Source organism: Serinus canaria, chromosome 20 (assembly GCF_022539315.1).
Source record: "Serinus canaria isolate serCan28SL12 chromosome 20, serCan2020, whole genome shotgun sequence".
NCBI classification, from domain to species: Eukaryota; Metazoa; Chordata; class Aves; order Passeriformes; family Fringillidae; genus Serinus; species Serinus canaria.
Genome location: NC_066333.1, coordinates 12,275,730 through 12,303,721, shown reverse-complemented (window position 1 = coordinate 12,303,721; position 27,992 = coordinate 12,275,730). Strand labels below are relative to the sequence as shown.

The following is a 27,992-nucleotide window of genomic DNA, read 5'->3' as shown; positions in this document are numbered from 1 at the left end:
TCTCGTAAATAACAAGATATTCTCTGTGCACAGACACACATGTGCTTCCACACTGAGTTTGTGATGGTTTTATAGGTAGAAAGACACAAAAGAGTGAAGAAATTATGCTTTTCACAGAGATGAAATTGTGTGGTTAAAAGCAACACCAGATTTGTAGTTATTCTTGGCAGAGGCTTGCACACTGAAAGTCTCAAGGACAGTTCCTTGGGGAAGTTCTACCTCCAGGTGTGCAAAGAAGGCATCACATGCCTCAGTTTCCCTGCAGGAAAAATGGTGGTGGTTGAACTGACCTCATCCAAGGCCTCTGGATGACCAGTGCTGTGGATATCTGCTCCTAATGTTGGTGTGCTCTCCCACCATGGCAGTGCCAATGGGAGAAAAACAACCAAATGGACCCTTGGATTTCAGCACCTCGTCCCACCTCTGTCTGTGCAAGACTCACATGGATCATGAGAAAAGAATAAGAGAGAAAGAAATTTTTAAAAAAGGCAGGCACTTGAGACTCAGCCCCCTCCTCACCCCTTGGAATAATTATTCAACAGAAATAATTGTCAAATAATTAGCTGCCACCACCGCCTCCATTGTCCCTCCACATCGCTGCCTTGCTGAGTCATGCTGTCCCCAAAGCATCCTGAGTGCACCTCCCTGGCCCAGCTTGGAGCCACCCTTCCCAAGGGGCCCAGAACTTGCCCAGTGTCCCCTTGGACACCTGCAGGAGCCCTCTGTGCCCTCTGCACCTTCCAGGACCAGACCTTGCATTAGAACATCCTGCAGCCACAGCCACAGCCAAATGTGGGCCAGCTGAAAAGGCTGCAGCCAGGCATGCTGCCTTCAGATCAGGCCCTGGAAGAATTAAAACCAAGTGTGTGATGTGAGCAGGCTGAAATGAGCTCCAAATGAGACTGGAGTTAGGGCTCCTTAGCAGGGAGCAGGATTGGATTGTTAGGGTTTAATAAAGTGTGGCCAGTGCTTTAATAAAGTGTGGCCAGTATATTACCCAACATGCTTTTACAATTACTGAGGAACAAGGACAGGAACTTCATTAACACTTTACAGGGGAAAGAAAGCTGTGCTACAGGCAAGTGATATATTGCCATCGTGGCTGTAGGTGTCCTGCATTTAAGAAAGCAAGGGGAAAAATCTGGGGAAGGGAGTAATTACACTGTCAGCAAATGTGTTTGTGTTCTCAATGAAGCCACCCTCCCAAATCCCACAAATTTCTGGGACAGAAGGTGACTCTATAAACACAGCCAGAGCTGTAATGTGAGAGACAAAAGTCCTGAAGGGAAAAAAAAAAACAAAAAACATTTAAAAGCACATGCAGAATCATTTACAAAGTGTTTTTTCCAGGGCTGCAACAACCCTGGGCAGGGTTGCACTCCCCACTCTTGAAGCAGAGGGAACTGCTTTGATAAAGCACAGGTGAGCTGTGAGCTGCATGTCAGGCAGGATTAACTCCCTGGCAAATTATCAAAGCCAACTGATAGCAAAACAAGTTGGGACTCTCCTACAGTGGCAGTTTAAAACTAGGTGTAACTTCACCTAAAACAAATGAATAGAGCGGGGGTGTAAGGGGACTACCTAACTAATTAACCCCTTGATTAACTCCCAGGCGGATTTCAGCGTTTTGTGGAAATCAAGGAGGTCTCAAGAAACTTAAAACTGTGTTGGGTAAGTTCAGAGTACAATTCAATTACTCTGAGAATTCTTTCTGCGTGGTTTGGGGATTCAGAGAGGGAAGGAGGTGAAATGTTTTGCTGGGTCTGCTCCTGCCTCTTGCTGCTCAGCTCTGCACAGATTCCCACCTTGCAGGAGCAAGCTCACGGTAAAACACACACACTGCTCCTCAGAGTGGGGAAAAGCTGCTCAGCAGCTTGGAAAGAGAAGTTCTAAATAACCCCTGAGAATGTAAAACCACCCCTTGAATTGCCACACAGAGCTTTGAGACAGTTTTTATTCTGTTTTGTGTTAGAGTTGCTGAAGCACACACACGCACACACGAGGAATTATTAATTCCTCCCATTAGGCTACAGGAGGAGTCTGTAACCCCTGTGACAGCACAAACCATCACACACAGCCTCAGAAATGCTGCCCTTCGTGTTTTCTAACAATTTCCTACTTTTGCACTGCTCTGCCCCTGCAGCAGGAAATACAAACCCCTGTCAGGTGTTCCCAGGGAGCTCAGGGCTCCACCTGGCATCCCTGCTACCCCGAGAGATCCTGCAGCTCGGGGAAACTCAGGGAGCAACCAGTTCTGTGGCACTGCACATGGGAAAACCAGGCATGCAAAGTGGGATGTGGGGCTGAAAATGTGGCTTGTAGGAGAGGGAGGCAATTAAAAAGGAGAAAAGTGACAATCTGACAACACGCTCAATTAACGTAATCAGATTTTACTTTCACTTCATCAGTGGTAAATCAAAGAGTGGTAGGAATGATATGAACTTTTTAATATTAAAAACTACTCCCATAATATGCAAAGTCAGGGAATACCAGTAAATTTCTGTCTGTTGCCGATCATTAACTGATTTAGGATAGACCTTGTTGAGTAATTATGTATAATAAGAGCTTGTCCATACAAGCTGCTATCAGATGTCATTTTGTACAGTTTCAAGCCAGATATAATGGGCAAGATGCACACATTAACTTTCTGTAATACTGCACTGGCTTTTTATGGGAGAAGGGTGGGAAAATTCAAAAGTGATTATTGTGTGGCTTCCTTTCAGACAGTTGTATTTGATCTAATTTGATTTATCGCTGCACATTTTGAATGAGCAGAAATGTCTGGAGGGGAAAAAAGAGACTTGTTACAGTAAATGCTGCTGTTGATGTATTTTCACCTGCTTGCTTGGTGGGCTCCAGAGCTGGCTGTATTTATGACTGTTTGGAGTCTTTGGGATTAAAAAAACCTCCTCTCTATCTTTTTGCTCTCAGTTGTAGGGATGTAATGAGCTTCCCACACCCTCCACAAGCAGTGATTGTGTAACTAATCCATGCTGGCATAACAGTGTCTTCACCTAGATCACTGATATTGCTAAAGAGAAATACAGGGTAAAGGCTGGTGTCTCTTTTCCTGAGGAAAGCACAGCTGTAACTCACAGGCAATTTTTTCCAGGTGGTTCTAGAGCATAAATGTCTTGAACTTTGTAGAGAAGAGAGCCCAGAGGTTTGGAGTTCCACTCCTTTTGAGAGAAGTGCATAAAAGTTTTGGTGCTAGTATTACTTGAAGGCACAAAACCACAAACTGTTTTCCTGATTGCCTGAGGGTTTCTGGGTCCCCAGTGCAGCTCAGCTGAGTCTTTAATGTGCTGCCACTGTTTTTCTTCAGCAGTGAGACATGGGGAGATGGACCAGTGGCTTTTCCATCACGCTCTTTCCAAGAAAGGCACACACACTTAAAAAACCCATAAGGAAATGCATAAATATCTGTGAGTCTGAGCCACCCACCCTGCAGCAGGAGGGATCGAGGCTCTTCTGCAGTTTAAGCAGAGAATTAGAAAATGAGAGCAGTTTGGGCTGACTTTGTCACTGACTTTCTGTGTGCAGGGTGGAAAGGGCTGGATCTCTGCAGTGACTTGCTGCACAGCAAGAAGCAGTCTGAGTTTTGGGATTGATCAGCCTCTAGAGACTGCTGGGTTTGTGATCCAGGGCAAAGCAGGGCAGTACCACAGCTCAATGCCCTGTGCCTGCACCTGCACCCAAGTGCTGTGTGTCTGCAGGACCAGGGGCTCTCTGCAGTGATCCCCACCATTTCCCAGGTGTTGTTGGCTCCTGCTCAGTCTCCCCTCTGGACAGCATCACTGATGGGCACTGAGGAGTCTCTGTGCTGATGGAAACTCTGTCCCCTGGTTCTCCTGACAGCAGGGAGAGGGGCAGGACGTGCAGCTCTGCTCCTGGAAACAGCAGCCAAAGCAGCACAAACCCATCCCTTCCTCAGGTGGGTTCTGAGTTCAAATTAGGCTTCCCTGCCTTATCTAACTCAGGTAAGTCTTAGTCACTGGCATTGCAAGAACTTGTTAGGGCTTTGTTTGGCAGAGACTCTTCACGTGTTCCGTGTGTGGATTGCAGGGACACGTGTTTGCCTTGCCAAGGGAGATCTCACACATGAACACTGATTGTCCTGGGAATTTTAGATTCCCCACTAATGTTTTCTGGGTTTGTTTGGGTGCTGATCTGCTTGGGTCAGCCCTGGCTTTGCTCTGTTGGTTACATGGACAAGGCTCCTTCTCTCAACATACAAACAACTCTTCTCTGGTTGTTGCTGCTGGTCAGAAGAAATCCTCTTGAAATAGGTGTTGACCTGTTAGGTGTTGGTCAGGGAGGTTATTTGTTCTGCTGACACTGATTTAAAAGAAAAAGAAAAGAGCAGAATGTGCATAAACCTAGAGGAATAGGCATTTATTTCAATATAAAAGTGGGGGAGGACTAAGAAAAGAAGGCATTGTAGGCTCATGTTCTCCTGATGTGTTTGGTAAGGTTTCTGTTGACATTTCTCCTGTTACAGCATAAGTTTATGGGGTATTTCCATACGTCTCTAGAACGGCCTGAATGTGAACAAATCTGTGGGAACCTCAGATTTCTATCTCCATCGAGATGCAAAGCACCATTTTCTCAGCCCTATTTGCATTCCCAGATATACAAAATGCAGCAAACACAAACTTTTGGCACTCAGGGAAGTCTCTGTCGTTTGCATGCTCATCTCCAGCCCTGCACGTGCCACCATGGGCTGGGCTGCCCCTGCATGGGGTGACAGCACTCCCAAATCCAGCCCCCTGCACACAGACTCTGCTCTTTCTCACATGCATACTCGTTAGAGAATGTCTCTTATTACCTGGGCTGTAATCCCTCCCTGGGGGGGAGGCCTGGTGAGGCACAGAATTAATTTCATTTGGCCACAGAAACTCCCCGTGCCTTTGGCATCTCAGTCCTTATACCAGAGGAAAAGCTGTCTGAGGCAGAGCTGCTGCCTTTACAAGGCCCTGTAGAAAATATCTCACACCAAGCTGGGCTGGAGGTCACTGCTGAGCTAAACTCTGCCAATGCTTGCTTTAAAGGAGAGCAGCTTGGGGGTTTTTCCTCTCCTTCCAGAAGCTTGTCTGGGGCTCATTCTGCCTGTATTGGCTGAGCTCAGTAATGTGCAGGAGGGATGAGCTGAGTGTGCTCAGCTTTGGAGATGGGCTAAAGGCAAGGCTGCCCCTGGCATCTCCTCTGCCTCATTTTTACAGCTCCAATGGGGTGAAAATTTTCCACATTTCCTTTCATCTGTTTCTTCCCCTCCTTTCTTCCAATTACATCTGGCATTTTCAGAGGTCAATGTTTTCGAGGATTTCTTCAGAGACAAAATAATTCTGCAGAAAGTACCTGCCTTTTTTTTTTGTTTTGTTTTGTTTTTTGCACATGCCTTTTTTTCATGGAAAAGGGAAAATTAAAAGCTTAGTTGAAAATCTAAAGATATTGTTCAGTCCAAAACCTTCTGAGCTTTGAGTGTAACTTAAATGTTTAAACAGTTGAAATTCCTGCAGAAAACAGAGGAAAACAAACATGTTTTCACTATTTTTAGTTATTCCAGTATTTCACTGGAGGTATTTTGAGGGGGAAGTTGGTTTTTCCACGGCAGTTGTTACTTGAGCCCTCTAATTCCCCCTTTTTATTGCTTTTCCCACATTTTATACCAAATTCTAATATTTCTTATCTCCCTCCCGTCTTTCTGGCTGTGCAACACCCAAATCTTGCTGTCATTTTGTATTCATGAGTGGGGTTGGAGGAAGCAGACGCAGCTGAAAAACATAATTTCTAACAATGATAACAAAAATTAGAACTGTGGCTTAGATTTTACTTTTCTGGGGGAAAAAATTCTGAGGAAAAAAAAAAAAAAATTGTTCCCCCTCTCTGCCAAAACTTGATAGGCTCTGCTTGAGCATTTCTTAGATGGCGTGTGGATTCAAGGGCTCCACATTTCATCAGCATCCTTAATGAGCTTGAGGAGCCTCTAATAAATCTCAGCCCTTTTAATGAATTCTTTATAGCTGTTAACTGCTCCAGATAGAGATTGACGAGTGTAACCGGTAGCACAAAATCTTGGCAGGCAATAAGAGGAGCGGCCCCATCCTTTCCCTCTGGCATCCCATCTGAATTTCTGCAGCAGAGATAACCAGGAGTCTGTCACTGCTATGAAGTTTGTGAGATTTAATTAGGAAACTAATAAAACAGCTCTCATCTAGTGCTGCAGTTACCTAGGAGATCTGATGTGTTGTTTGAGGGCTGCTCCCAAGGGAGCGCGTGGTGGAGAGCTGTTATCTGAGCAGAGAGCTTGATTGACCACTTCTCTGTTGTAAACCCCTCTCTAGTAGGGTTAATACTTGACTAAAAGACATATTTGCACCACTCGAGTGAGCCCTTGATGGGCAGAGGCTGATGGCTGATATTTAAACACCGCTCACTTTGGAGAGGCACGAGGGGGTTTTGTTCCTTTCTCCTGATTTCTGTTCTTGGTCACATTCTCAGTCACAAAGGGCCCATTTTCCTGTTCTAGCTCCAATCCCTTGAAATCATCTTAGCACAACTGAAGATTTTTTTCTTTGGGCTTTTCAGAGGTGAAGTTGTCCCAGCTGGAGTGGAGGAGCCAGGAATGATGGTGAGAGTAGAACCAGATCAGATTGAACCCAGTGGCTCTTTCTGCAAGGTCTGCTCCTGAGAAAAAGCTGGGTGTGATATGTCCAGACCAGTCTTTTCAGCTCACTGAATGCTTTGGCACTAATTTCAATCAAGGAAATTTCACTTTAATGCAATTATTGTCAATATATCTCATAGTTAGTAGGTTAGATTTTGGTTTGTTGGTATATTCTGGAAACCATAGCTCTGTCAGTTAATCCACAGTATATACAGTTTATATCGAGTCTTAGAATTCAGCAGAACATGGGTTCATTGTACCTTGAGACCTTTTAAGGTTTCAGATGTTTTTCCCATACCACAAGAGAAAACCACTCATCTCTGTCTTTAGATTTTTTTGGTGATAAGTCAACTTATATTTGAAAATTAAAAGCTGCTTCAAATAAAGGAGATTTTATTCAGTTCTGAAAATGTCAAAGAAAGCTTCTTTGACCATTTCAAAGCCATTGTTTTTTAGAAGAATAATTGAAATGAAAAAAATCTACTGAAGCCGTCCCACCCCTCCCAACTATATCTGTTTGGGCAAAGCAGAATATTCCAGCAATAAAAAGAAACCACATTAAAAAGTATTGACCAATTCTACTTCATATTTATTCTTCTTTGATAACTGAAGAGAATAGAAAAAATCTCAACAAGGCACCATGAGAAGGATTTCTTGGAGAGCAGTTTCACTGAGAAAACCATGGCTCGGTGATGAATATCTCAGCTGAAGACCTGGCCTTCTGGCACCTCAGGAAATGAGCACTGAGGAGGTTTTTGCACCTCCTGGAAGCTCCTGGCCAGGGGATTGTGTTGTTAAAGGATATAGATAGCACAGTGAGCTGAAACTGGGGCAGTGGTGTCCCCCAAAACTCTTGGATTGAGAGGGTGGAACTTGTGCAATAGCGGGTTTGTCGGGGCCTTGCAGCGACAAGGTTGTTAAAGTGATTTATTATCAACATAAAGGGTGTTCAATAATAATAAAACAATGACCAATCCTCACTTTCTGCTAAAAGGCAGCTGCTCATGGCCCGTGGCAGGCAGATGGCTGAACTTTTAAGATGGATTCTACAGAGCTCAGGACAGCAAAGTCAAATTGTTTGTCCCTTAAAAACATTGAGAGATCTTTGGTATTCCAGGGCCCCAGAATAAAATACCCCCAAAAGAGCTGTATTTTCATAGGAACTCACAGCCTGGTAAGAGGTTTCTCAGCTGTGGTGTGTTTGTGGTGCAGAAAGCACCTTCATCTGGTTGCATCAAGGCAGTTGGGACTGGCCTTTATTGTCCCATCTCCTGCTGACTTGCAGAGGTGCCAAGTGACTCATTTGACCTTGATGAACAATGCTGAGCTGCTGTGAGCAGCACCTGAGTGAGGAAGGTGGCACTGAGCTCCCTGAGCCCTGAGCCAGGGTCATGAAATGGTGCCCGTGTTTGACCTATCCAACCTTGTGCTGAACCAGTGACAGTGTTTGACCAACACATCATTAAGACTTTCTCATGGTTAAGGAGCAATTGAGTGAAATTAAATCATTTTCCTGCAGGCTGAAAAGCCCTTGGGAATGTTATTTGATTATGGAGCTTCCTGGCTCTCAGGTATGGAGAGCTCTCAAAACCAGCTTTATTAATTCTTCCTGAAAAATCACATTTCCAAGTCCTTGTCTGAAGGGGCTCTGCTCCAAAGGGATGTCCTCAACATGCCTTAAAGTCACCTTTGCCCTAGGGAATGTTGGGTGGAATAGATGGATGAACATGTGCCACAGGCATCACCTAGAGGTGTAACATCTCTGAGCAAGGATGGAGTTAAACTTCCATCTCTGTGCTGTAATTACTGAGAGTAATGGGCTGTTTGTAATTATGATGATATTAAACCTGATAAAATTTTTGAGCCAGATTCTTGCCTCGTTTATAGTGGTATGAACCAGGAGACTGTGAAAGGAGATCTTGGCTCAAGACAGTTCTTGAGATAAACCTCAGGCTAAACAAGATTGAAATCTCCCACACCCATGATACCCCTCCAAACATCTCTTTTATTCCTGGGTTAAAGGCCAGGTATATTTATGGTGCAAACTATATTAAGATTATCACCGTTAATTAACTATGTTCTGAAGTTTTTAATCTCAGCCTCTTCAGGAGCTCTGAAAGAATTTACATACCAAAACAGTAGTGTTGAAAAAGTTTCCATCTGTTTTCCATCTTTTTCCAAGAAATTTTTAAACCCTGGCCATTTTCCCAGGAGCCCATGTCCCCGAGGAAGCGTATCCTGACCGGCACTCCTTTCCAGCTGCACTAATTAAGGTGTTTCTGTGAGTCATGGGGACTTTCCTCTTCTTTCACAAGATATTGAGTGATGCTCTTTGGGGAGAATAAATAAATAAATGGATCCAAAGAGTGTTATAATGGGCTGGAAGAATGATAGCCTACAAATTCACCTGATTTTAGCTGATACAGGCAGAACCCTGTAAGGGTTAGACTTTCAGGTTATCTCAAGAGATTAATTCCCCTGACTTTTTGGTGGGCTGTCCTTTTTTACATTCAATGTAGAAAGCAAATAGATGACATCAGTAAATCTGGTATGGCAATGTGGCTTAGGATGTAAACCATTTTAAACTCTGAAAAGATTTAAAAGCAAAATGAAAAGGTATTTATGAAAAAAAATTATCAGAAGAAAAATCTAAATAAGCAAAACCTTATTTGTTTGCAATGCATAATTTCAGCAGTTTTATTTATAACAAAACCTTAGTTCTCTTAGAGATAAAAGCTGTCATACAATGTTTTCTCAGCGACTATCTAGTAATCATTCTTAATTTTATTTACTTAAACACTAGCAACTTTTCTTAGTGCATGCAAAGTGATGAGAAAACCTTGATTGCCAAGTGTAATTTCTCTGAATTATTGCTCTCATAACACATAAGTTCAAAAGAAGAAATGAAAATAGGAAGCTCTCCTACAACAGGCCTCTCTACTCCTAAACCCTCCTTTCAACTAAAAAAATATAAATTCCCATTTTTGTACATTCTGTACACTGCGTACACAACCAGCAGTGTAAAAAAAAGCTTGCAATTAAATCAGTGGTGTTGAATTTGTGACAAAAACATGACAAAAATTTGGTCTGTGCCAAGTAGAATGAGGTTTCTAAAAGTTGTGTGTGACAAAGAAAGGGAAAGAAGCTGTGTAGAGAGGAGGGTATATTATTTTGTGGTGGTGGAAGATGATGACATCAGAGCAAGAGGTGACTCCTGTTTTAGTGACCCCAGGTTGCTGTGGTTTTCCCAAGTTCAGAACCACCCACAGAGCTGTGGTCCAGTCCAGGTCACAGCTGGAAAAGAACTGTCTCCAAAGCCCAGCTTTATGCCCAAGGGCCCAGGAACATCACAGGAGGAGCTGGTACTGCAAATTTTTATTATTTGGGACAGGTTCTGCACTTCACTCTTCAGCCAAAAGAGAGCTGGGCACAACAAGGTGGGAATTGCTTCTGCCCAGTGTAAGGATGGTTTGGTTTTGCTTGTTCTGGTGCCATTCAGGTTTACCTCCAGCCCGTGCTGGATGGGCCATGCTCTGAGCTGTTTAAGAGGAGCAAAGCAGAATCCAGAGCTGCAGCTGAACCCCCTTGTCCTCCTTGTGCCTGGAGCTGAGCAGGGCAGGTTGGGAAGCAGCACCTGCCCAAGGGAGCCCTTGGCCAGCAATGGGAACTGTCCTGGGAATTGGGTACTTCTCCTTCCTCCACCTGAGTGACACGACCCAGACGTGGGCCAGGGCAGCAGCAGGAGGGAAAGGACTTTGTTCCTCGCCTCCCTTTGAACTGGCAACTCACATCATCCTTCTGTTTTCACACAAAAGGGTATTTGGTAATTCTCTATTCTATAACAATGACTCTGGTATTTCCGTAGTGATGCATATTGTTATAATCTCTCTGCTTTGTTTCCTTGACATATTTTTTTATTAAAAAGTCTTCCCAGCCTTAAATAAGTACAGAATAAGTGTGGTCATTCTGGGAACATGAGAGGCCTGATTATCTGACCATCAAAGACTATGCTGTAAACAGGATACTAGTAAACAGGAACTGAACCCCATATGGAGAGTTTGTGGTTTTCTTCAGCCTCTGTTTGTTATGTCTTACATCCTGTTAATTATAGAAAAAGAGCTGGAAAGTTGGAAATAATCTTTTCTCCAGATTATTTCCAGCTTCCCTCCAACAGAACAAAATGCAGTGTAGCACTGCCTTACCTTGCTTCCTTCACATGTAAAGCATTAAGACTGTTCAGTCCAAGGGGATCACTTTTCAAGAGGATTACAAGCAGATTTTTTTTTTCCTTTTAATTACAAAATGAAAATTTAGATCTTAGCATCTTATGCAGGGAATCCTCTCAATTGTTAGAACAACATTTCAGCGTATTCTTTGGATTTTGTCTGAGAGCCTTTGATACCTTTTAAATGCCATTTGTATGACTGGTATAAATAATATCTCAGTAGGTGGGTTCCTAAAATGAAGATTTTGTTGCACAAAACAAATGGCAGAATTTAAAGTCGTAGCATCAAGTTATCTGTGTGGCTGGGTGTTTTTCCAGGCTGTCCATGGATGCAGAGGGATTTCTGCAGAGCTGGCTAAAGCAGTGGGCAGAGCAGACAGCTACTCCTGCATTCCCACTGCTTCTCCTTGACCTTTCTTTTGCACAAATGATTGTCCTTCTTTCCTTTCAGTCCACGCTTCCAGTGCCAGCAAACAGATTCATGAGCAAAGTCCTGGGAAGTGTTCAAATCTGGGGCTTTGTGTTTTTGAGGTATGTTCCCACTCCTCCTTAAGGACCTGCTTTGGAGTTTTGGTGCTTGAAGGAGCCACATCAGAGGAGCAGTGTGAGGGGGGTCATGCTTTGCTTAGACTTATTCTTACCAGATCAGGCTTTGGTTTTGCAAAAGAGAAAGCCAAAATCTGTTTGGTTCAAGGTCCCACGTTAGCTGTGACGAACAGAAAGTACCAACCACTGCTTATATTTCTTAGACAGCCCTGGACCAGAGACCACAAATAAATCTCCTGTTATTTTTCAGCTCTCCACTCTCAGTGCTGTATCTTTAAGCTGCTCTCTGGTGCCAACCATCTGCTCCCAATTGCTGTGTGTTACTCTTGAGATCTGTAAGGCCAAGTCTGTGACTCTGCCCCCAGCAGCAAACTCAGGCCAAATCCCCCCATCCTCAAAGCTCCCACCAGTTCTCATCCCTGTGGGGAGGAAAGGGAGATTTCTGCCCCGTATTTCCCCAGGCTCAAGGTATTGCAGCACCTCCAGTCCTGGGGCTGCCACTGGGACAGGGAAATAATGTCAGGATTATGGGATCACCAGAAGGAATTAAAGAAATGCCGAGAGAATTGGCTGCTTGTGAACAATAAGGTTTGGATGCTATAAAAATGCCCCGTTCTGGCGTAACTCTGCTCCCATTACACTCAAGGAATAAAATTCCTGCCAGCTTTACTAGGAGCAGAGTGTGGCTAGTGCTGAGAGCTTTTGAAAATCCCACCGTATAGCTACACCCACTTCATGTATCCATCTTAATGACATGATTAATAAAATACCAATGGAGCTCCAAACAGTTCTGTGTTCCTTTTCCAAAGCACTTTGACTCATCCGTAATCATAACCAGACTTCCAATTACACTGGATTTTAATTGTTCTCCTTTAAGGATAATTACTAGTACTCTGAAAAAAATTACTAAGAGTAGCTGGTGATGAGTAGGAATAGGCATCCTCACTTCTCTCAGTCTGTTCTGTCATTTGAGTTACGAGGAATGTAATTGGATATGTGACACCCAGACAGAGAGTGGTTTCCAGGATCTGAGAGGGCTCTGTTTCAGTTAATGTGTTAATTTGGGTTCCATCTCCTCATTTGTTCTGCTTTGATCTATCGTTTCATAAAGCCAAAGCACCAGATTATTAAGTGTGTGTGCTTGATTTATGTGCAAGACTCCATTTGCATACACATTAATATTTTTAAAGTTTTGGTCCAAATTTCTGCAAGCCATGGTATGGAGTAATACGAGCTGTAATTTCATACTGCATGGCAGCAACTGGTGGGAATAAAATCATCCTGTGATTTGGCCATATTCACACACCAGGAGCTATTTTCCATTTGGAAATTTCGAATATTGCCAATTGAAATATATCTGTAAGCAAGCTGTAAAGAGAGGCATTGCATGAGCTGAAGGGCTCGGGGCAGGAGGCTGAATCTCATGCTCAGTGTATGAGATTATCAAGAATATGGCATTAAAACCTCAGCAAGTAGGAGCTACATTTCTACTTGCCTGAGAATAGGCAGCCAGGGACTCTGTCCCTGACTGGGAGAGGAGTTGGGGCTGAATTTGCTGAAGTGTTGCCCAAGAGGTTGGATTTGTGACTGCTCCCTGTTCCCAGCTCAGGGCTGGCTTTTGGCATGGCTCCATTTATGCTCTCCTGGTTAAAGTGCCAGTGCCAGGATTCTGCTGCCATTTCCCCATGAACCCAGATTATACAAAAGCAAGGAGGTGTCGTTGTGAAAAACTGGGTCTTTACACTTGCAGGCTTCTGAGAATTAAAGATTTACTTTAAATCTGACACTTAACCCAGAGAGGTTAACAGAGCTGCTAAGATCCAGAAGTTGCTGTACTTCTCTAGTACTTTCTTTTTCAAATTTGTGTAGCATACCTTAAGACATAAAGTATAGAATCATGTAAATATGATCATCTATTCTTTGAAGTTTTATTATAGTAATTATTTGTATTAGATGAGTATTGTTTTAATAATGCTATTTTTCTTCAAATTACTCCACAAACTCCATATTATAATTAATTTTATTATTAAATAAAAAGGTTTCCAGTGGAAAATACTGACCCTAAGAAATGTGTAATCTTCCTTGTAAAATATTTGTTCCGGTGAAACTTCCATTCGCCATGGTAAAATTTTGGAAAATTCCAGGGAAAAAAAATTGGGATACAGATCCCAGCCAGTACCACTGAGGGGAGAGAGAAGGTCTCTGGTTCAACCTCTGCCCACAGCCTTCAGCTGAGGCTCTGGAATTTGGCAGTCTGTAAAACAAGGTGTTTCTTGAGCTATCGGATCAGCTGGATCTGCCCTGCTCTGGTCGGTAATGCTTGACTTTGCTCTCTGCTGGAACTCACATCTCTGAGCTGGGTTGGTTTCTGACTGACCAGTTAGTGTCAGGGATGCTGGTTTGTATTTTTGCTGCAGTAAATCTGTCCATCACGACATGGCTTTGCAGTTATGGAGGAGACAATCGTGGAATTTAAAGATCTTTGAATTTCCTAAAGGTGGTCAGTGGCTGTGTTTGCCTCCCCATGTCCAAGATATTCCATGGGAAGATCATCTTCAGTATGATCTGCTGGATAATGGTTTGAGTCTCCCACAGAGAGATATGGTGGTCCTGCTGCTCCATGGCCTGGCCCATCACTGACTCTGAATTCTGAAGGTCCCTGGCTTGCTTGGAGCTACCAGACTTTATCAGATCTGGGTTCAGATCTGGGATTAGATGGTTTTGTAAGTTACCCTTTCACTTTGAAGCCATTGCTTCCCCTCCATTTCATTTCTGCTTCATAAATGCACAGCACAGTTTTGCCTCCTTTTAGCTTGTCAGGATAATCCAATCCAGACCCTTCTGGTTTAAATTACAGCCTTTTCCAACTCACAGACTTTCAGAACCGGCTTTCCTTTTAATCCCTTTTTATTTATTTATTTGTATGTATCTTGTCTCAGCAAATTATGTTGCTTCATGTCATCTTAAACGATGTGGTGTAAAATTAAAAGAAAAGCCACTTTGTAATGTATCAAAATGTTATTTAAGAAACCCCCCCAAAATGTTTGTCATTTATTTTGCTCACAAGTAATCCCAAGCGGCGGCACACTGTGAGGTTTTCTGTGAATGCCCTTACAATAGGAGCCAACCACACATTTCACTGCATCAACAGGCTTGTCTCGAGATATTTATGACACAAATGTTCAGACTTCTGTTTAGTCAGCCATCCCCAGGGTAGGCAGCATTTTTGATAGCGCCTGAAGGAATTAGGCACACGTTGTCAGAAGGCTCTTTGAAACTCCTGAAAAATCACTGCAAACACGGCTTTGATGGCTGAGTCATTTGGGGTCTTGCAGATGCTGTGCTGAGTACCTAATTCCCAGGGCACAGGGATGGGAATGCAGCCCTCCCTCCCTCCCTGCCTCCCAGAGCCAGGGCAGCTCTCTCTCCTCACAGACAGAGCGGTGACGAGCCCACTTGGTCGCAGGGACCGAGAAGCTGCATTAGCTCTGGATGTGTCACCTATAAAAACATCATTGTCTGTCTGCACAGCTTCCAGGCTGACTTTGTGTCAGTCCCAGGGAGGATGCTGCCCTCCCCTTGCCCGGGCAAGGCTGGGTGGATGCCTCTGAGCTGCCTCTCCTGCTGCAGCTCCCTGTTCCTCAACGAGCCCCTCGTTATGTTTTTGCTGAGTTAACTCCAGAGCAAACAGGAGTTTTCCCCATGTTTGGGGTTCGTCCACAAAACCCCTCTGCAGCTTTAGCACCAGAGGTTGGAAAGCAGAGGCATGCTCTGCATGAGGGCAGAGGAGGCTGATGCCAACCTCGGTGCCAGCTCTCCACCGTCTCCTCTCACCACAGCCCCTCGGGTGCCATCTGAACTATTTTTCCAGCTAGAGCCAGACCACTTCATCATGTCCTCGGTATGAAAAAACTTGTGAAGGGGGCAACCTTTGATGCCTGAAAGCTTTCAGAAGTGTTAATGCCATGTCTGGGATATTGTCACGGAGCGGCCGAATTCCAGCGCGGGCGGCGCCCGGGGTGGAGCTGGGCCATGTGGAGAGAGAAGGGCATTTCTTGCTAGGCTTTGTGCTCAGCCTTTTATGATGCTTTTAATATGAGAGACTCTTATCATGGTTCATTTACTTCCATGCTTGTGGTTTTGCCACTTGGGAGCAATTACAGGAGTCTCTGATTCGTGCTGAGGGAAGGGCTGGCGTTTGGAGGGTGAATGATGTGGCAATTTTTTGGTGGGCTTTTGCTGGTATTGAGCTAGAAGACATTAAGGCACTTTGGTCCAGCTCAGATGGCATTTGTCTTGTGTGTGGCCACACTTCATTTTGTTACCTACACTCCTGGACTGTTTGGAAAGGAAATACTGATACAAGTTTGAACACAAGCTGTTGATGATTTGCCTTTGCCATAAAAATGGCAGGCTCTTAATTAAGATCCACTATGGGGCTTTTTAAGTGCATTTTTAAATTTATTATTTGCTTTGACTTTCCAGAACATCTATCCTCTAACCAGCTCATTTTGTTTCTGGTTTTGTCCCACCAGTATTGATGTCACTTGAAAATCTGGTTGTCAACATCATAAAAACAGTGCTAGGAAAAGCCACAAAATATTGCACAAGACCCAGAAGGACTGAAAGTTGGAGGATTTCTTTCAGGGGATATATTGTTTTCACTGGTGAGTAGGTGGAGCCAATTTTTCCCCTGATTATTACACTCTAGAACAGCTCAAGTTGCTGTGACTGGAATTTTGATTCTATGGATCATCTTGCTGAAGTAATTTGACAGCAGAACAGTGTTTCTGCAGGGCCCTTGCTGTAAATTATATGTGTTTCATGCTCCACTATTAATTAAAACCAGGGTTTTTTCCATTTACACAATGTAATTTCTTGAGGTGGGAAGAGGGTTTCTTTGGCTGGTGGTTGTTCATTAAATTGGGAGTAGAAATGGTTTGCATCTTCTGAAGCTGAAGGTAAATCTGGTAAAACTTTTTAATAAAATCTGAAATTGGGCAGAACTCTGGAGCCCTGAGACTCAGTTGAAGTCCAGAGTGATGGTCAGAAGAGTCCTAAAAGAAGCCAAAGGCAGGAATTTTGAGGAGGAAAAAAAAAGCTGAATATTTTTTCTCCTCTCGAGCATTCACGGGAATTAAAAATTGCACCCAAAGTGGAATGTTAAATTGTGGAGACTGCTGGACACAGGATTGCAAACCATTTCTCAGGCAGCAGAATGATGGGGTTTGAGCAGGAGAGATTATCCCCAATTAAATTGTCCATTCTGAACATTTGTGCATTCACTACTCACTGTGTCTCACACTGTTAATATTCTTCCCCCAAATTTATGTGATCCAGGGAGAAAGGAAAAGTAGGAGGACATACTTATTTTTTTTTATTGTGTCATGTCCAGAGCTAAAAACAGTTTATTTATTTTCTAAGAAATTCAGCCTCACCCTTACTCCATCTGCATGTCACACAGTCATTGAAGTCCTGTTCCTTGAAGTAGCTCTGAAATCTTGAAAATCACAGGAAATGTCTCCCCACAATTGTTTTTTTTTAACCACTACAGGGGAAGACTGCTCCAAAGCTCCACCAGGATCCCTGTGGGCTGGGACAAGGTGGGTTTCCTACCTGAGCTGGGAAGCTGCAGCCCACAGGATGGACATTCCTGCCTCCTCCAGGACAGGATCCAGGAGAAGCTCTGGGAATGTGCACAGGTACCACATGGGATGCTCTCAAACCTGCTCTGTTGGGCTGCCCTTGCTTCGAGGGCTGTGTGAGCAAACAAGAGATTAGAGGGCACAGGAGGATGATCTGGCTCTGGTGTCTGATTCAAGTAAATAAATAAACCAAAGGACAAAGTGACCACAGCAAAACATGTTACAAAAATCCAGACTTGTTTAAGTCATGAGAAGCATGGATAACCAGTTTAAGACTGAGAACAGAAGGCAGTGCAGTGATGTCCCTTGGATGATAAAGGCCATCCTTATACTTTCTAATTACACTTATTAATACACTTTCTAAATGACAAAATGGAATCAGTCTTTGCTGCCTGACATCCTAACCCTGCCAACACAGCAGGGGCATTTGATTTCCACCAAAGGAACTCAGAAGCACTATGACAATGCCCTAATACAGAATTTTTAAGAGGATTTCTTAAAAACAGATCCCTGTTTAAAAGTGACCTGGAGTTCTGTAGGACAGCAGCAGCAGGGACAGAGGGCTCTCAGAAGGAGAAAAATGGGAAGTGGACCTTCAGCTCATCCAGGCTCTCCCATCTTTCACCAGCCTTGGCTTAGTCTTTCCCTGCCTTGGCTTCATCCAGATATTTGTGCCAGATGAGCTTTAAAAGAGCAAAGCAGAAAATCCGTCTTTGGGTTTAATACAGAACAGTTTCACCAGGTATCCTCCTTGTGCTTACCCTAAAACTCTATAAAACATCCTGTCAGTTGCAGAATACATACAAATAACATCCCCTCATGGGACTTAGGAGGATGAAATCCAGATGGAAGGACAGAAAACACAAATGTGTGTTTTCTGTCCTTCCAAACCTTAATGTGCTGCAGCCTGGCACAGCCACCCGGGGACAGTGCCAGTTTGCTCTGGGAGAGCCCAGACACATTTTCCTGCACATTCTCCTGCTCAGGCTTCCCTGCTGCTGCCCAAGCTGCATCCCCAGCACAGCATCTCTGCCACAGCTACCTGCCAGGGCTGCAGAGAGCTCACAGGGACGGTGCTTTCCATCCAGCCAAGCGTGATGGTGCTGGGGATGGGAGCTGGGGCAGCAGCATGAACACAACTTGTGTTTATCCCCTGGGCTGTGCAGCCAGCAGCTGCTCCTATTAGCACAATTTGCATATGGCCTTGGCAAGGCTGGGAGTGAATCAACTGCTCCTCATGGGTGGGGACAGAAAAATCTGTCTCCTTTGGACTTGCAGCCGTTGCTGTAACGCTAAACCTGCGTTTGGGGGTGGGAGAGAAAGATTGATTAAAAAATAATGGTCTGTTAAAACAAGGGTTTTTAAAGTAATTAAAGCCAGAAAATAAGCTCTGAAAGAAGATGAGCAAGGAGCATTTGTGTATATTCACAGTCATCTAAATGCAAACTTCTATTTTTGGATGCTGATCCCTGCCTCTCCCCATCCTTCCATGTCCCCTGGCAGCAGGGCAGTGCACGCCTGGAGAAGCAGCAAATCTAGCAATTAGTGTCAGTTTTATTAATTCATATCTACAACCTGAGTAGATTATTGCTTTGCCATATAAGATCTGATTTCTCTGCAGGTGTGTGTTGGTCAAAGCAAGAAGGTACAGCTCAGATAAATCCAGGATGAGTGATGGGTGTCAGACACTTTTGAGTCAGTCCTAAAAAGTTTTTTGTGTTCTTGAATGTCTCTTCTAAGAAAGCCACAAGAGGGTATCAAAAGTAAATGAGCAGGTGGCAGATTCAGAGTAAGGAGAATGAGATTCTTCTTAAGGTGTTCTGTATTTAATCTACAGAACTCCTGCTAGGGGACACTCTGAAACTTGGATTCAAAATTCAGCAAATTAAAATCACCCAACAGCATTCCCATGCTCCTCACCAGGCGGGGCAACCATCACTGCCCACTGCCAGGGACTGCTCCACAGACCTTCAGCTGGGATCCCTACATCCCTTCCTGATGCTCTTGGGGGGCTTAAACTGGTATTTCACAGGGCAGCTCTGAGACCTGCCTGATATGGACAAATCACTTTGAAAATTTGGATGAAAGGGGCTGCTAAGTCCAGCCCAAAACTCACTTTGCACCATGTGCAAATCATAACTGAGCTGGCAAAACTCATTAAATAGCTTTATCATAGGGGATAATCTGTAAAAATGTTGCAACACCAAACGTTGGCAAGTCACCAGCACATCATCACCACTTCAGCTCCAGAGCAGTGACCTGGTGATAAGCTCCTACTTGTTCAGCATCCAGCTCTGCTGGGATGGTGCATTAGGAAATTCCCCACTGGCTGCCCCAGGTTTTATCCCAAGGGCTTTGTGCTGGACAGGAGGGATGGGGCACTGCCCCCACAGGGGCTCTGCTGCTGTCAGGGCAAAGGCTCCAGCAGAGCTCCAAAAAACACCAACACACATGGGCAGCACCTTCTAAAGCTGCTTTAAAAACGCTGTTTGGATTTCACAATTAGGACAGATGTCAGTCTTTTGAGGATTAAGGCAGCCTGGTCCTTCTCGTGCAGCTGATCTCCACTTGAAGGACATAAGGTTTGTTTGTCTGCTGTTGTTGTTACAAGCAGACATCATTAAGGTCTGGATCATCAACATTTTGTCATGGGGGCAAGGAGATAGAAGAGGCTTTTGGCATGGTGGTAGAATTTTGGGAAGATTTTGTGAGAATGCAGATTTTTTTGCTGCCATATGGAATAGAGAAAAAAGAGGTAGACATCCCAGATTTTCTTATAGTAAAATAAATTTTAAGTAAAGAGCCCAGTTTTTCAGCTAAATGGTCTGCATAGCATAATCTTACTGTTGAGCTCATAGAGAAATGTAACAAACAGCATTTTCAAGTGGTTTTGTATTCCAGCTATTTCACAAGCTTGTTCTGAGCACTTATGGAACCCTTTATATTTTCAGAGCTCCTGAAAACAACAAGTTTGCTAAAAAAAAATAAAAATACAGGCGCTATTTTTAGTGCTGCAATGTCTAAAATAACAGCACATTGACAGGAAGTCCCTCAGTTGCAAAAGGAAGCCACAGTGCTTGGTGGTTTATGGTCCCCCTCCAGTTCCCAGCTGGCTGAGCTCAGGCAGATGAGTCCAGGGGATCCTGGGTGGCCAGGACCAGCAATCCTTCCCCAGTGCTGGAATGCAGCCACCTCTGTGGTAAAACCTGCTCTCTTTGACCACCACCAGACATTCAGCTCCAGCTTTTGTTGGTGTGAATCCTGAGCTTGGAAAAAGAGTGTTTCCAACTGCAGTGCTTTACCCATTTTACTCATTTTTGATCCTCTCTTTGACTTCCCAGTGAAATCTCTCACTGTCCTTTCCCCCATTCCTGATTATTTTCCCAGCATTTTGTGGCAGAGAGCAGAGGTTCTCTCCAAAAGAGATATAAAGGTATCTGCACGGGGAGCAGGACTGCCACAGCATTCCCATCCCGTGGCTACCTGAGCTGCCACCCGAGCTGCCCCTGGGCAGCATATCCATTCTCACTGTAACCCTGGTGTTTCTCCCAAAATGTAACATGAATCCAGGAGCAGCTTTGTTGAACTATAATCTGGGTCAACAGTGTCTGGTAGGTTGAAAGGTCATGCTGAAACCCCATCTGTTTTAGCTCTCCGTTGGAACCATGAAAGTACTTTAAACTTGAGATGTTCTGTAGCATTCCTAAATTATCAGTAATGTGTAGTGACACCAAGAACTGTGGTCTAGAAATGCCATGTTTCTCTCTCTCTTTTTTTTTTTTTTTTTTTTTTTTTTTGATCTAACTGGGTGAAGCATCAGATTTAGGAAGTAAATTCAAATCAGCTGGACATAGGTCAGTGGCTGTGTGTGCAAAGGACAGTATAGTAGGTGCCTCTGGCCCATAAAAAGCCTGTCCCACTGAGATCTGGCTCCAGGGCTTATTAAATACCAGCCATTTTTGACTAGTAAAAGACCAAACAAAATGTGCTTTTTCTCCTTTGATGATTAAATCAGCCTGAAGTGAGTGGCATCATTTATATAAACACTTGCTTTTATGCAAGTGCTGTCCTAAGAGATTAGAGCACTGCGTGCTTCCTTGTAGATTTTTTGCTTTCAGGTGACAGCAAACATAACCTACAGACTGAGGGACAGCTTTGCTAGGCCAGCTTGCTCAAAGCCCTGTCCAACCTGACCTTGAGCACTTCCAGGGCTGGGACAGCCAAATTTCCCTGGGCAGCCCTTTCCTGGGATGTGTCCTGCTCCTGACAGCCCTTGGTGCGGGGCAGCTCTGTGTGCCCAGCGCCTCCCTGACAGCCACAAAGCTGCTCCATAAACCAAGACCACACTGGTTCCGTTATTTATGGCTAGCTCAGAGACGGTGACACCCTTGGTGACCTCCTCCTGCCACCTTTAACCTCTCAGCTCTGTCTGCTGCCTCCCCACCCTCACAAAGATGAGAAGCAAACCCTCGCTCTGGACCAGGGCGCGGTAATTGAGCCGAGTCACACTCACGACTCAGGGAGAGTCTGCAACTGATTATGAGGTTTTCTTCTCAATTAATTGTCAGAAGCAAAGGGATGTTTGATGTTTAATGTAGTCTTGTTCTTGTTAAAGGCATTCCCTTTGCCACCCATCCTCAGACACTGGGAATAGGCAGAGCTGAACGAGGCAAAGCTGCAGAGTTTTCGGTGCGTTGGAGTAAAATCCGTCCCCAGCGTCCCTCTGTGACACACAGCTCACTAGGGGACCTTTGGCTGGGGTTTGTTGATAAAATAACACTGACATCTTACTTGGAGGCACAGAATGAATCCTAAACCAGAGTTCAGGGTGGGAGATTTGGATGCTGTGTGTGCTCTCTGGGCCAGGAGAGGGAGGATGTGCCTCTTCTGATTGTGAACGTGTCCTCACAGATCTGACTTTGGACATGGGAAGGCAATTCCTCTGTTTGAAAATTCTCCTTGGAGCTGAGGTTTCCTCCTGTGGTCTGAGCCCAGGAACAGCCCTTTGGCTGTCAGGAGTTTAAGCAGGGAAAAAGAAAACAAAAAAGGGAAACAGCAGCAGCAAGGAGATTAGCTCCCAACCCTCTGCTGTGTCCACAGGAGGAATTGAACTGATTACAAAAAATCTTTGGAAGGTTCATTGTTTTAGAATCAGTATTTTGAACTTTTAGGAAGATCTAATGTAGATCAGTAAGTAATGAATGATTTTATGAAAAGGTAAAATACAGACCGGGCTCTTGTAACATGGAAATTGCCAGAGATAAAAAGCTGATAATTCTGCACTAGGCTGTGCTTTAAATTACCAATTACACCAATTAGGTAAAACAAATCTCTTCATTTGTTCTGATTTGGAAACAACAGGGATGCAGTATTTCACTCAAAAAAACTAATAAAAATATATTTGAGGTATTATACATCCTTTTCCAGGTTTTTATAGAGGATGGTATGCTAATGCCAATTTACATTCTGATTAACCATGATATTGCAGCTAGAGGGGAGGTTCCTATATGTATGTTAATACACAGAGGGGAGGTTCCTATATGTATGTTAATACATATATGTGTATCTATAGAAAATGAATGATTTGGCAGTTTTTGATTCTTGAATGGGATGGGGAGCAGGAGTGATCCAGAGGAAAAGCCAGCCCTGCACATGGATCTGCCTCACTGATGGTTTTGGTGCAGCCAATAATTTCCCTGGGATGGGCTGCAGAAGTTGAGTCCATGATGATTTGTTGAGCCCAGATGCACCAGGCAGTGCTGACTGACTGTTAGAGGTGAAGGTTTAACCATCACACAGCTCAGCTTTGGCTTTGGTGGGAGGGTTTGGTTCTCCCTCATGCCCAGGGAAAAGATCACTAAAGTGGATTTTCATTTTGCCCTTTTTTTCTCTTCTGAATTAACAGGATGTCTAAATGAGCTGTCAGGTTTGATTTCAGTTGCCATCAAAGCTGAAGTCACCTCTTATCCTATCCAAAAGAGTGTGTCCTGTCTTTACCTTACTGCACATGCAGCCTCTTTTGGATGAGTCAGACCCAGCACCCAAAACCATGAGTGACTTTTGTTAAAATTGGGCAAAAATTGAACACCCTGTGCCTCATTCAAGCAACCTCCCTCTGCTTTCCTAAAAACTCTCCCTATCTTTCAAGGACAGGAGATGCCAGACAGCAGCACAGAAAGGAGGGAAGAATTTCACATGAAGAGAGCACCACTGCAAGGGGTGTTCAGACCAATCCCCCAGAATGCTGGATGAATTTATCTGTTCTTCTTTCAGGTTGATCAGGCAGACCATCACTTTCTGCAGCCCAGGTTATAAGGACAAGTTCACCTTGCATCATCCTGCTCCATTTCCTCAGCTGGCATTTAACTTCCAGTTGGATGCATCACGTAAGTAGACACAAAACTGTGCAAGAGACTTCATACAAAGTCCTTCTTTCAACTCCTGTGGGCATTATAAGATATACAAGGAAATATTGCTTCAGTTCTATAGCACTTAATTCAGGTTACAAGCAGCAATTGAAATGTGTGGGGAAAGGAGGGAGAAAGAAGGGCTTTTTCAGATAAAACCAGGGTAAATACGTTTATTTGCTTACTGGAAGCAGGAATTTGGTATTTCTGTTCTTGCTGAAATTTGTTAGCTGATACAAGAATTTTCATGCAGTATCTTCTGTAAGAAAAGAAATGGCCAAAATGTAAGCCCAGCATTAGGAATCACTGAGCTGCAGCTGGAGGTGCCAATGTGTTCTTGTCTGCTCCAAAATTCAGGGTAAGAGAGATGCTGGGAGGCTGCACTCAGCTCTATCTCTGCTGTTCTCTTTTGGAAACAAATTAATGAGCAAGCAAGATGCTGGGCCTCAGAAACCACCCTTGTCATCAGGTTATTTCTGTCTTTTCCACTAAATCACTTCCCTGAATGGTCACTGAATCAGGGGGAGATGATATAAGGCGGATTCCTACATCTCCCCAGCACTCTGAGGCTGGATCTGCCCCTGCCTTGTGCCTGCTTTAATCACTGACCTCCAGGAACAGGGAACTGGGAACAGGTCCTGACTGGGGCACTCCCATCTGGGCAAGACTTCTGCTTGAAATTGCAGAAATGGAATTTTTAGTGAAAAAACAGGGGTTGCCTGGATCTGGTTCTTAGCACATCAGATCAGCTGCCAGGTTTGGTGTTGTGCTTGGAGAAAAGTCCCTGAGCACACCTGCAGTGCAGACAGACTCCCACACTGGAGGTCTCCCACCAGCAGCAGCAGCAGATCTGAGGGTGGGACATGCTTTGCCCACCTTCTCTGCTCTCAGGACGTGGCTCTGGGTTGGAGTTTCTGTCTTTGCCCTTCATGCTGGCACAGTTGTGGCAGTGGGAGTTCACAGTCTGGCTGTGCTGCCACACTCAGGCCATCACTGTGACTCCTGTGGCTGTCAGGGAGGCTGATGAGGTTTGTTGGGCTCTGTTATCTCTCAGCCTGGGCAGGGAGCACTGCAGGCTATGCACTGAGGGGCTTCCAGAACTAAGCCTCCAATCAAACAGCAAATCAAGCCACGGCATATGCAACACATCATTTCAGTATTTATGTTTGCAGCCTCCAGCTCTGACATCAGAAAGCCTCAGAGACGAGTGCAATAAATAGCCAGTTCACGGAGGACTTGGCAAGATTTATTATGTTTATGATTCTGCACAAATGGTGTTGACAGAGTTCTTTTGATGCAGAGATAGTTTGTGTGCTCGGATCACCAAGGAGAGCTGCACTTGGGAGCCTTTGCCCCCAGCTGAGTCTGGATCTTTAGGTGCCTCCATCTCCTTGTGTGCTGTGTTTTAAACTCTGCTGTGTTTTAGATCAATCACTTTTCAGTGATTTTGTGCTGCCCTTCTGAGATGGCAAGCCCAGCCTTACCTCTTGGCCTGGTGTTATATCACCACAATTCAGTGATAATCATTGCTGGCATTCAGAATCCCAAATGTGCCTGGTGTGCTGCTGTGATAAAACAGGAGGAAAGCATCCCATGAAATTTCCAGTCTGAGCCATGGAATCAATGGGAATTTTTTCCTTAATTTCAGTGGGAGCTGGATCTTGCCCAAATTGCACAAAGCAGCCTCCCACGCTCCAGAACAAATCCAGAGGCATATGGTTACTGTCAGGGGAACAGGTGGATGTTCATATGGGCTGTAAAGGAGCTGGAGACAGCTTGTTGCATTTTGATAAGAAGGTTATTCCAGGCAACTGGAATAGTGTAAAAGCAGGGAGAAGTGCAGCACAGGCTGCAGAGGCAGCAGCAGCAGGCAGGGATAAGGCTGGGATATGAGGGAGAGGGGAAGTCTGGCACAAAGTAATGCAGAGCTTTGGAAATGAGAAGGGAAACTCCACCAAATATGTGCAAGATTTGGAGGGGAAGCTGAGCATATTTGAGAGCTTTGTGGTGCTGTTTTGCCAGGAATGGAGGTGTTTATGGGGGATGGAGAGACCAGGATGGTGCACAGGGGAGGGCAAACTCATGAAGTAGAATCAATGTCATGAAGTAGATCAGAGATCTGCTAGATCTCAAAGAGATCTATCAAAGACTATTGCAAAATATTCTGTGTGGCCAACTCCAGTGCACAACTTCATAAGGGAGCCATTGTATTTTTGCCATTTGCAAAAGGAAGGCAATAAAATACAATTTCAGAAATTAAGGATCCTGTGAGTATGAGAGAATTTTGTAACTGGAACTCCTTGCTTATACATGGTCAGCATTTAATCTTCTATGATGCTAAAACAGAAATGTTTATAATATGGGAATGCTAAATCAGCACCATAGCAGTTGCTCTTCTAAAGGTTTGGGAAGATATAAGGAGACATAACCCAGCCTTGTTGCTACTGTTTTATTAACTCAGAAGAAGATTGAAGGGTCCTCTGAAGTATTTATCTGTATTTGTTTATCTGATAAAACTGCCAACCCCAAGGAATGATTTCTGTGTGAGCAAGGCTGTGTTCCTCCCAGAGAAGGTGCTAACCAGTTGTTAAAAATCCCAGAGAGAAAACCCAGCAGATAATCCTTTCACAGCGATGCTGAGATGGCTCAGAGGTCACTGTGAGGTTTCTCTTCCGTGCTCCAAGAAAAGTTTGAGATCCTTGTCTTTGAAACTAAATTTTCATTTCATTCTGACACGCAAACCTTTGAGCAAAGTGTAAAAGCGGATCATCCACGGCACTTCTCACTGGGAGGGAATCCTTGCTGCGAGCTGCTGGCAGTGCCCAGAGCCCGGGTGGCACTGCCGGCACAAGGGGTCCGTGTCCCCTGTTTGCGTGTCCCGTTCGCTCAGGTTTGCAGCGGGGACCGGGATCAGCGTTCCTGCCCCATTCCAGCCCCATTCCCAGCCCTATTCCCTACCCCATTCCCAGCCCTATTCTCTGCTCCGTTCCCAGCCCATTCCAGCCCCGTTCCCATTCCCAGCCCATTCCCAGCTCCCGGCGCGGCGCCAGCGCCGCCTCCCGGCATCCCGCGGCACTCGCTGCCCGCTCACGGCAAAGCTCGGGAAAAACGCAGGTGGTTTGGGAATTTTTTACATCCATCGAGCACAGATCGCCCTGAGGAGGGCACAGGGGGGTGAGGACAATCCTTCCCGGCGCTGCTCCACTTCTGCTCCTCGCTCCCTCACCAGCAAAGGAACCATCAGCAAGCGAGATCGGCATTTGGGGCATCTGCAGATACACACGGGAAAATATTTACCCAGGAATGGCATTTCAGTGAGGGGAAAGGGCTGTGGGTTCTCACTGGAAGGTGGGTGAGGAGAAAGCCACAGCTCAGGAGGGGCTCGGGGATCCTGCTGCTGGGAGGAGGGAAGAGGGCTGAGAGCAATGAAAAATCATATCTAGAGATATTATAGAGATATATACATCTGTATATGGATGGATGGATGGATGGATGGATGGATGGATGGATGGATGGATGGATGGATGGATGGATGGATAGATAGATAGATAGATAGATAGATAGATAGATAGATAGATAGATAGATAGATAGATAGATAGATAGATAGATAGATAGATAGATAGATAGATAGATAGATAGATAGATAGATAGATGTGTAAATGGAAACATAATGTACCTGGAATGACAAGCAGCCTAAAAGAGAGGACCTCTGGATCAGACTGGTGATGTCAGACTCTGTGTTGGATGGCAAGGTAAAAGAAATCCAGCACCCACATAAAATATGTATTTTTAAGGTAAAGCAGGACCATTTATGGTGAGGCTAGGTAAGTTTTTGGTTCTGTAATTGTTTCTGGCTGTCCTCCATCAATGCAGGAGCACTTCCATGGGATGCAGCTGGCACGTGCAGCTCCTGTCCAGTTTGGGAGCACAGACATTCTTTCCACTCCATCTTGTGTGTGGTATAGAAATGTCACAAAAGTTAGCTCAGGCTGGCAAAGAGGAGTAGTTGGAAAATGTTATTGTAGGGAAGGTAACAAACCCACTTGGCTAAAAGCTGCCAGTGTGGCAGTGCTGGTGCAGGTTCCCTCCCTGGCAGTGGGGCACTGCTTTGCCTTGTGCCCCAAACCAGAAAGCAGCAGCCCCAAGCCAGGCCTGGTGCAGAGGGTGAGCAGAGGCCCTGGTCAGAGTCTGCACCTGATGTTCTCATGGAGTTTTGCCTTCCGGGAGCAGGGCTGACCCTGCACAGTTGGTTCACACTCTGAGCGCTGAGATCTGAACACGAGTGTCCCCAGTCCACCCCACACAGAGCATGGTTTGGGGTGGCTTTATTGTAGGGTGACTTTCAGAGCCCTGCTGCTGCAAACAGACCCAGCCTGGAGCCACTGCAGAGCCCAGCGAGCACCTGCTCCGGGAGTGCAGAGCTCGGTTCGCTCGGAGAGCAGCGTGTGCGGGCTGAGGGAGGCGATGGAGGAGCCCGGAGCCAGGGGATGGAGGCAGTGCC

General features: G+C 44.8%; 1 protein-coding gene across 1 annotated transcript in view; it reads left to right on the top strand.

Moving 5' to 3' along the window:
* SPO11 (SPO11 initiator of meiotic double stranded breaks) overlaps positions 1 to 27,992 on the top strand; it is a 217,765-nt gene that overhangs the window by 92,266 nt on the left and 97,507 nt on the right. Inside the window, exons 2-4 of the mRNA XM_050982028.1 lie at positions 15,974 to 16,105; positions 16,993 to 17,140; positions 23,357 to 23,469. The gene's annotated coding sequence lies outside the window, so the exon portion shown is untranslated. The remainder of the gene's footprint in view (positions 1 to 15,973; positions 16,106 to 16,992; positions 17,141 to 23,356; positions 23,470 to 27,992) is intronic.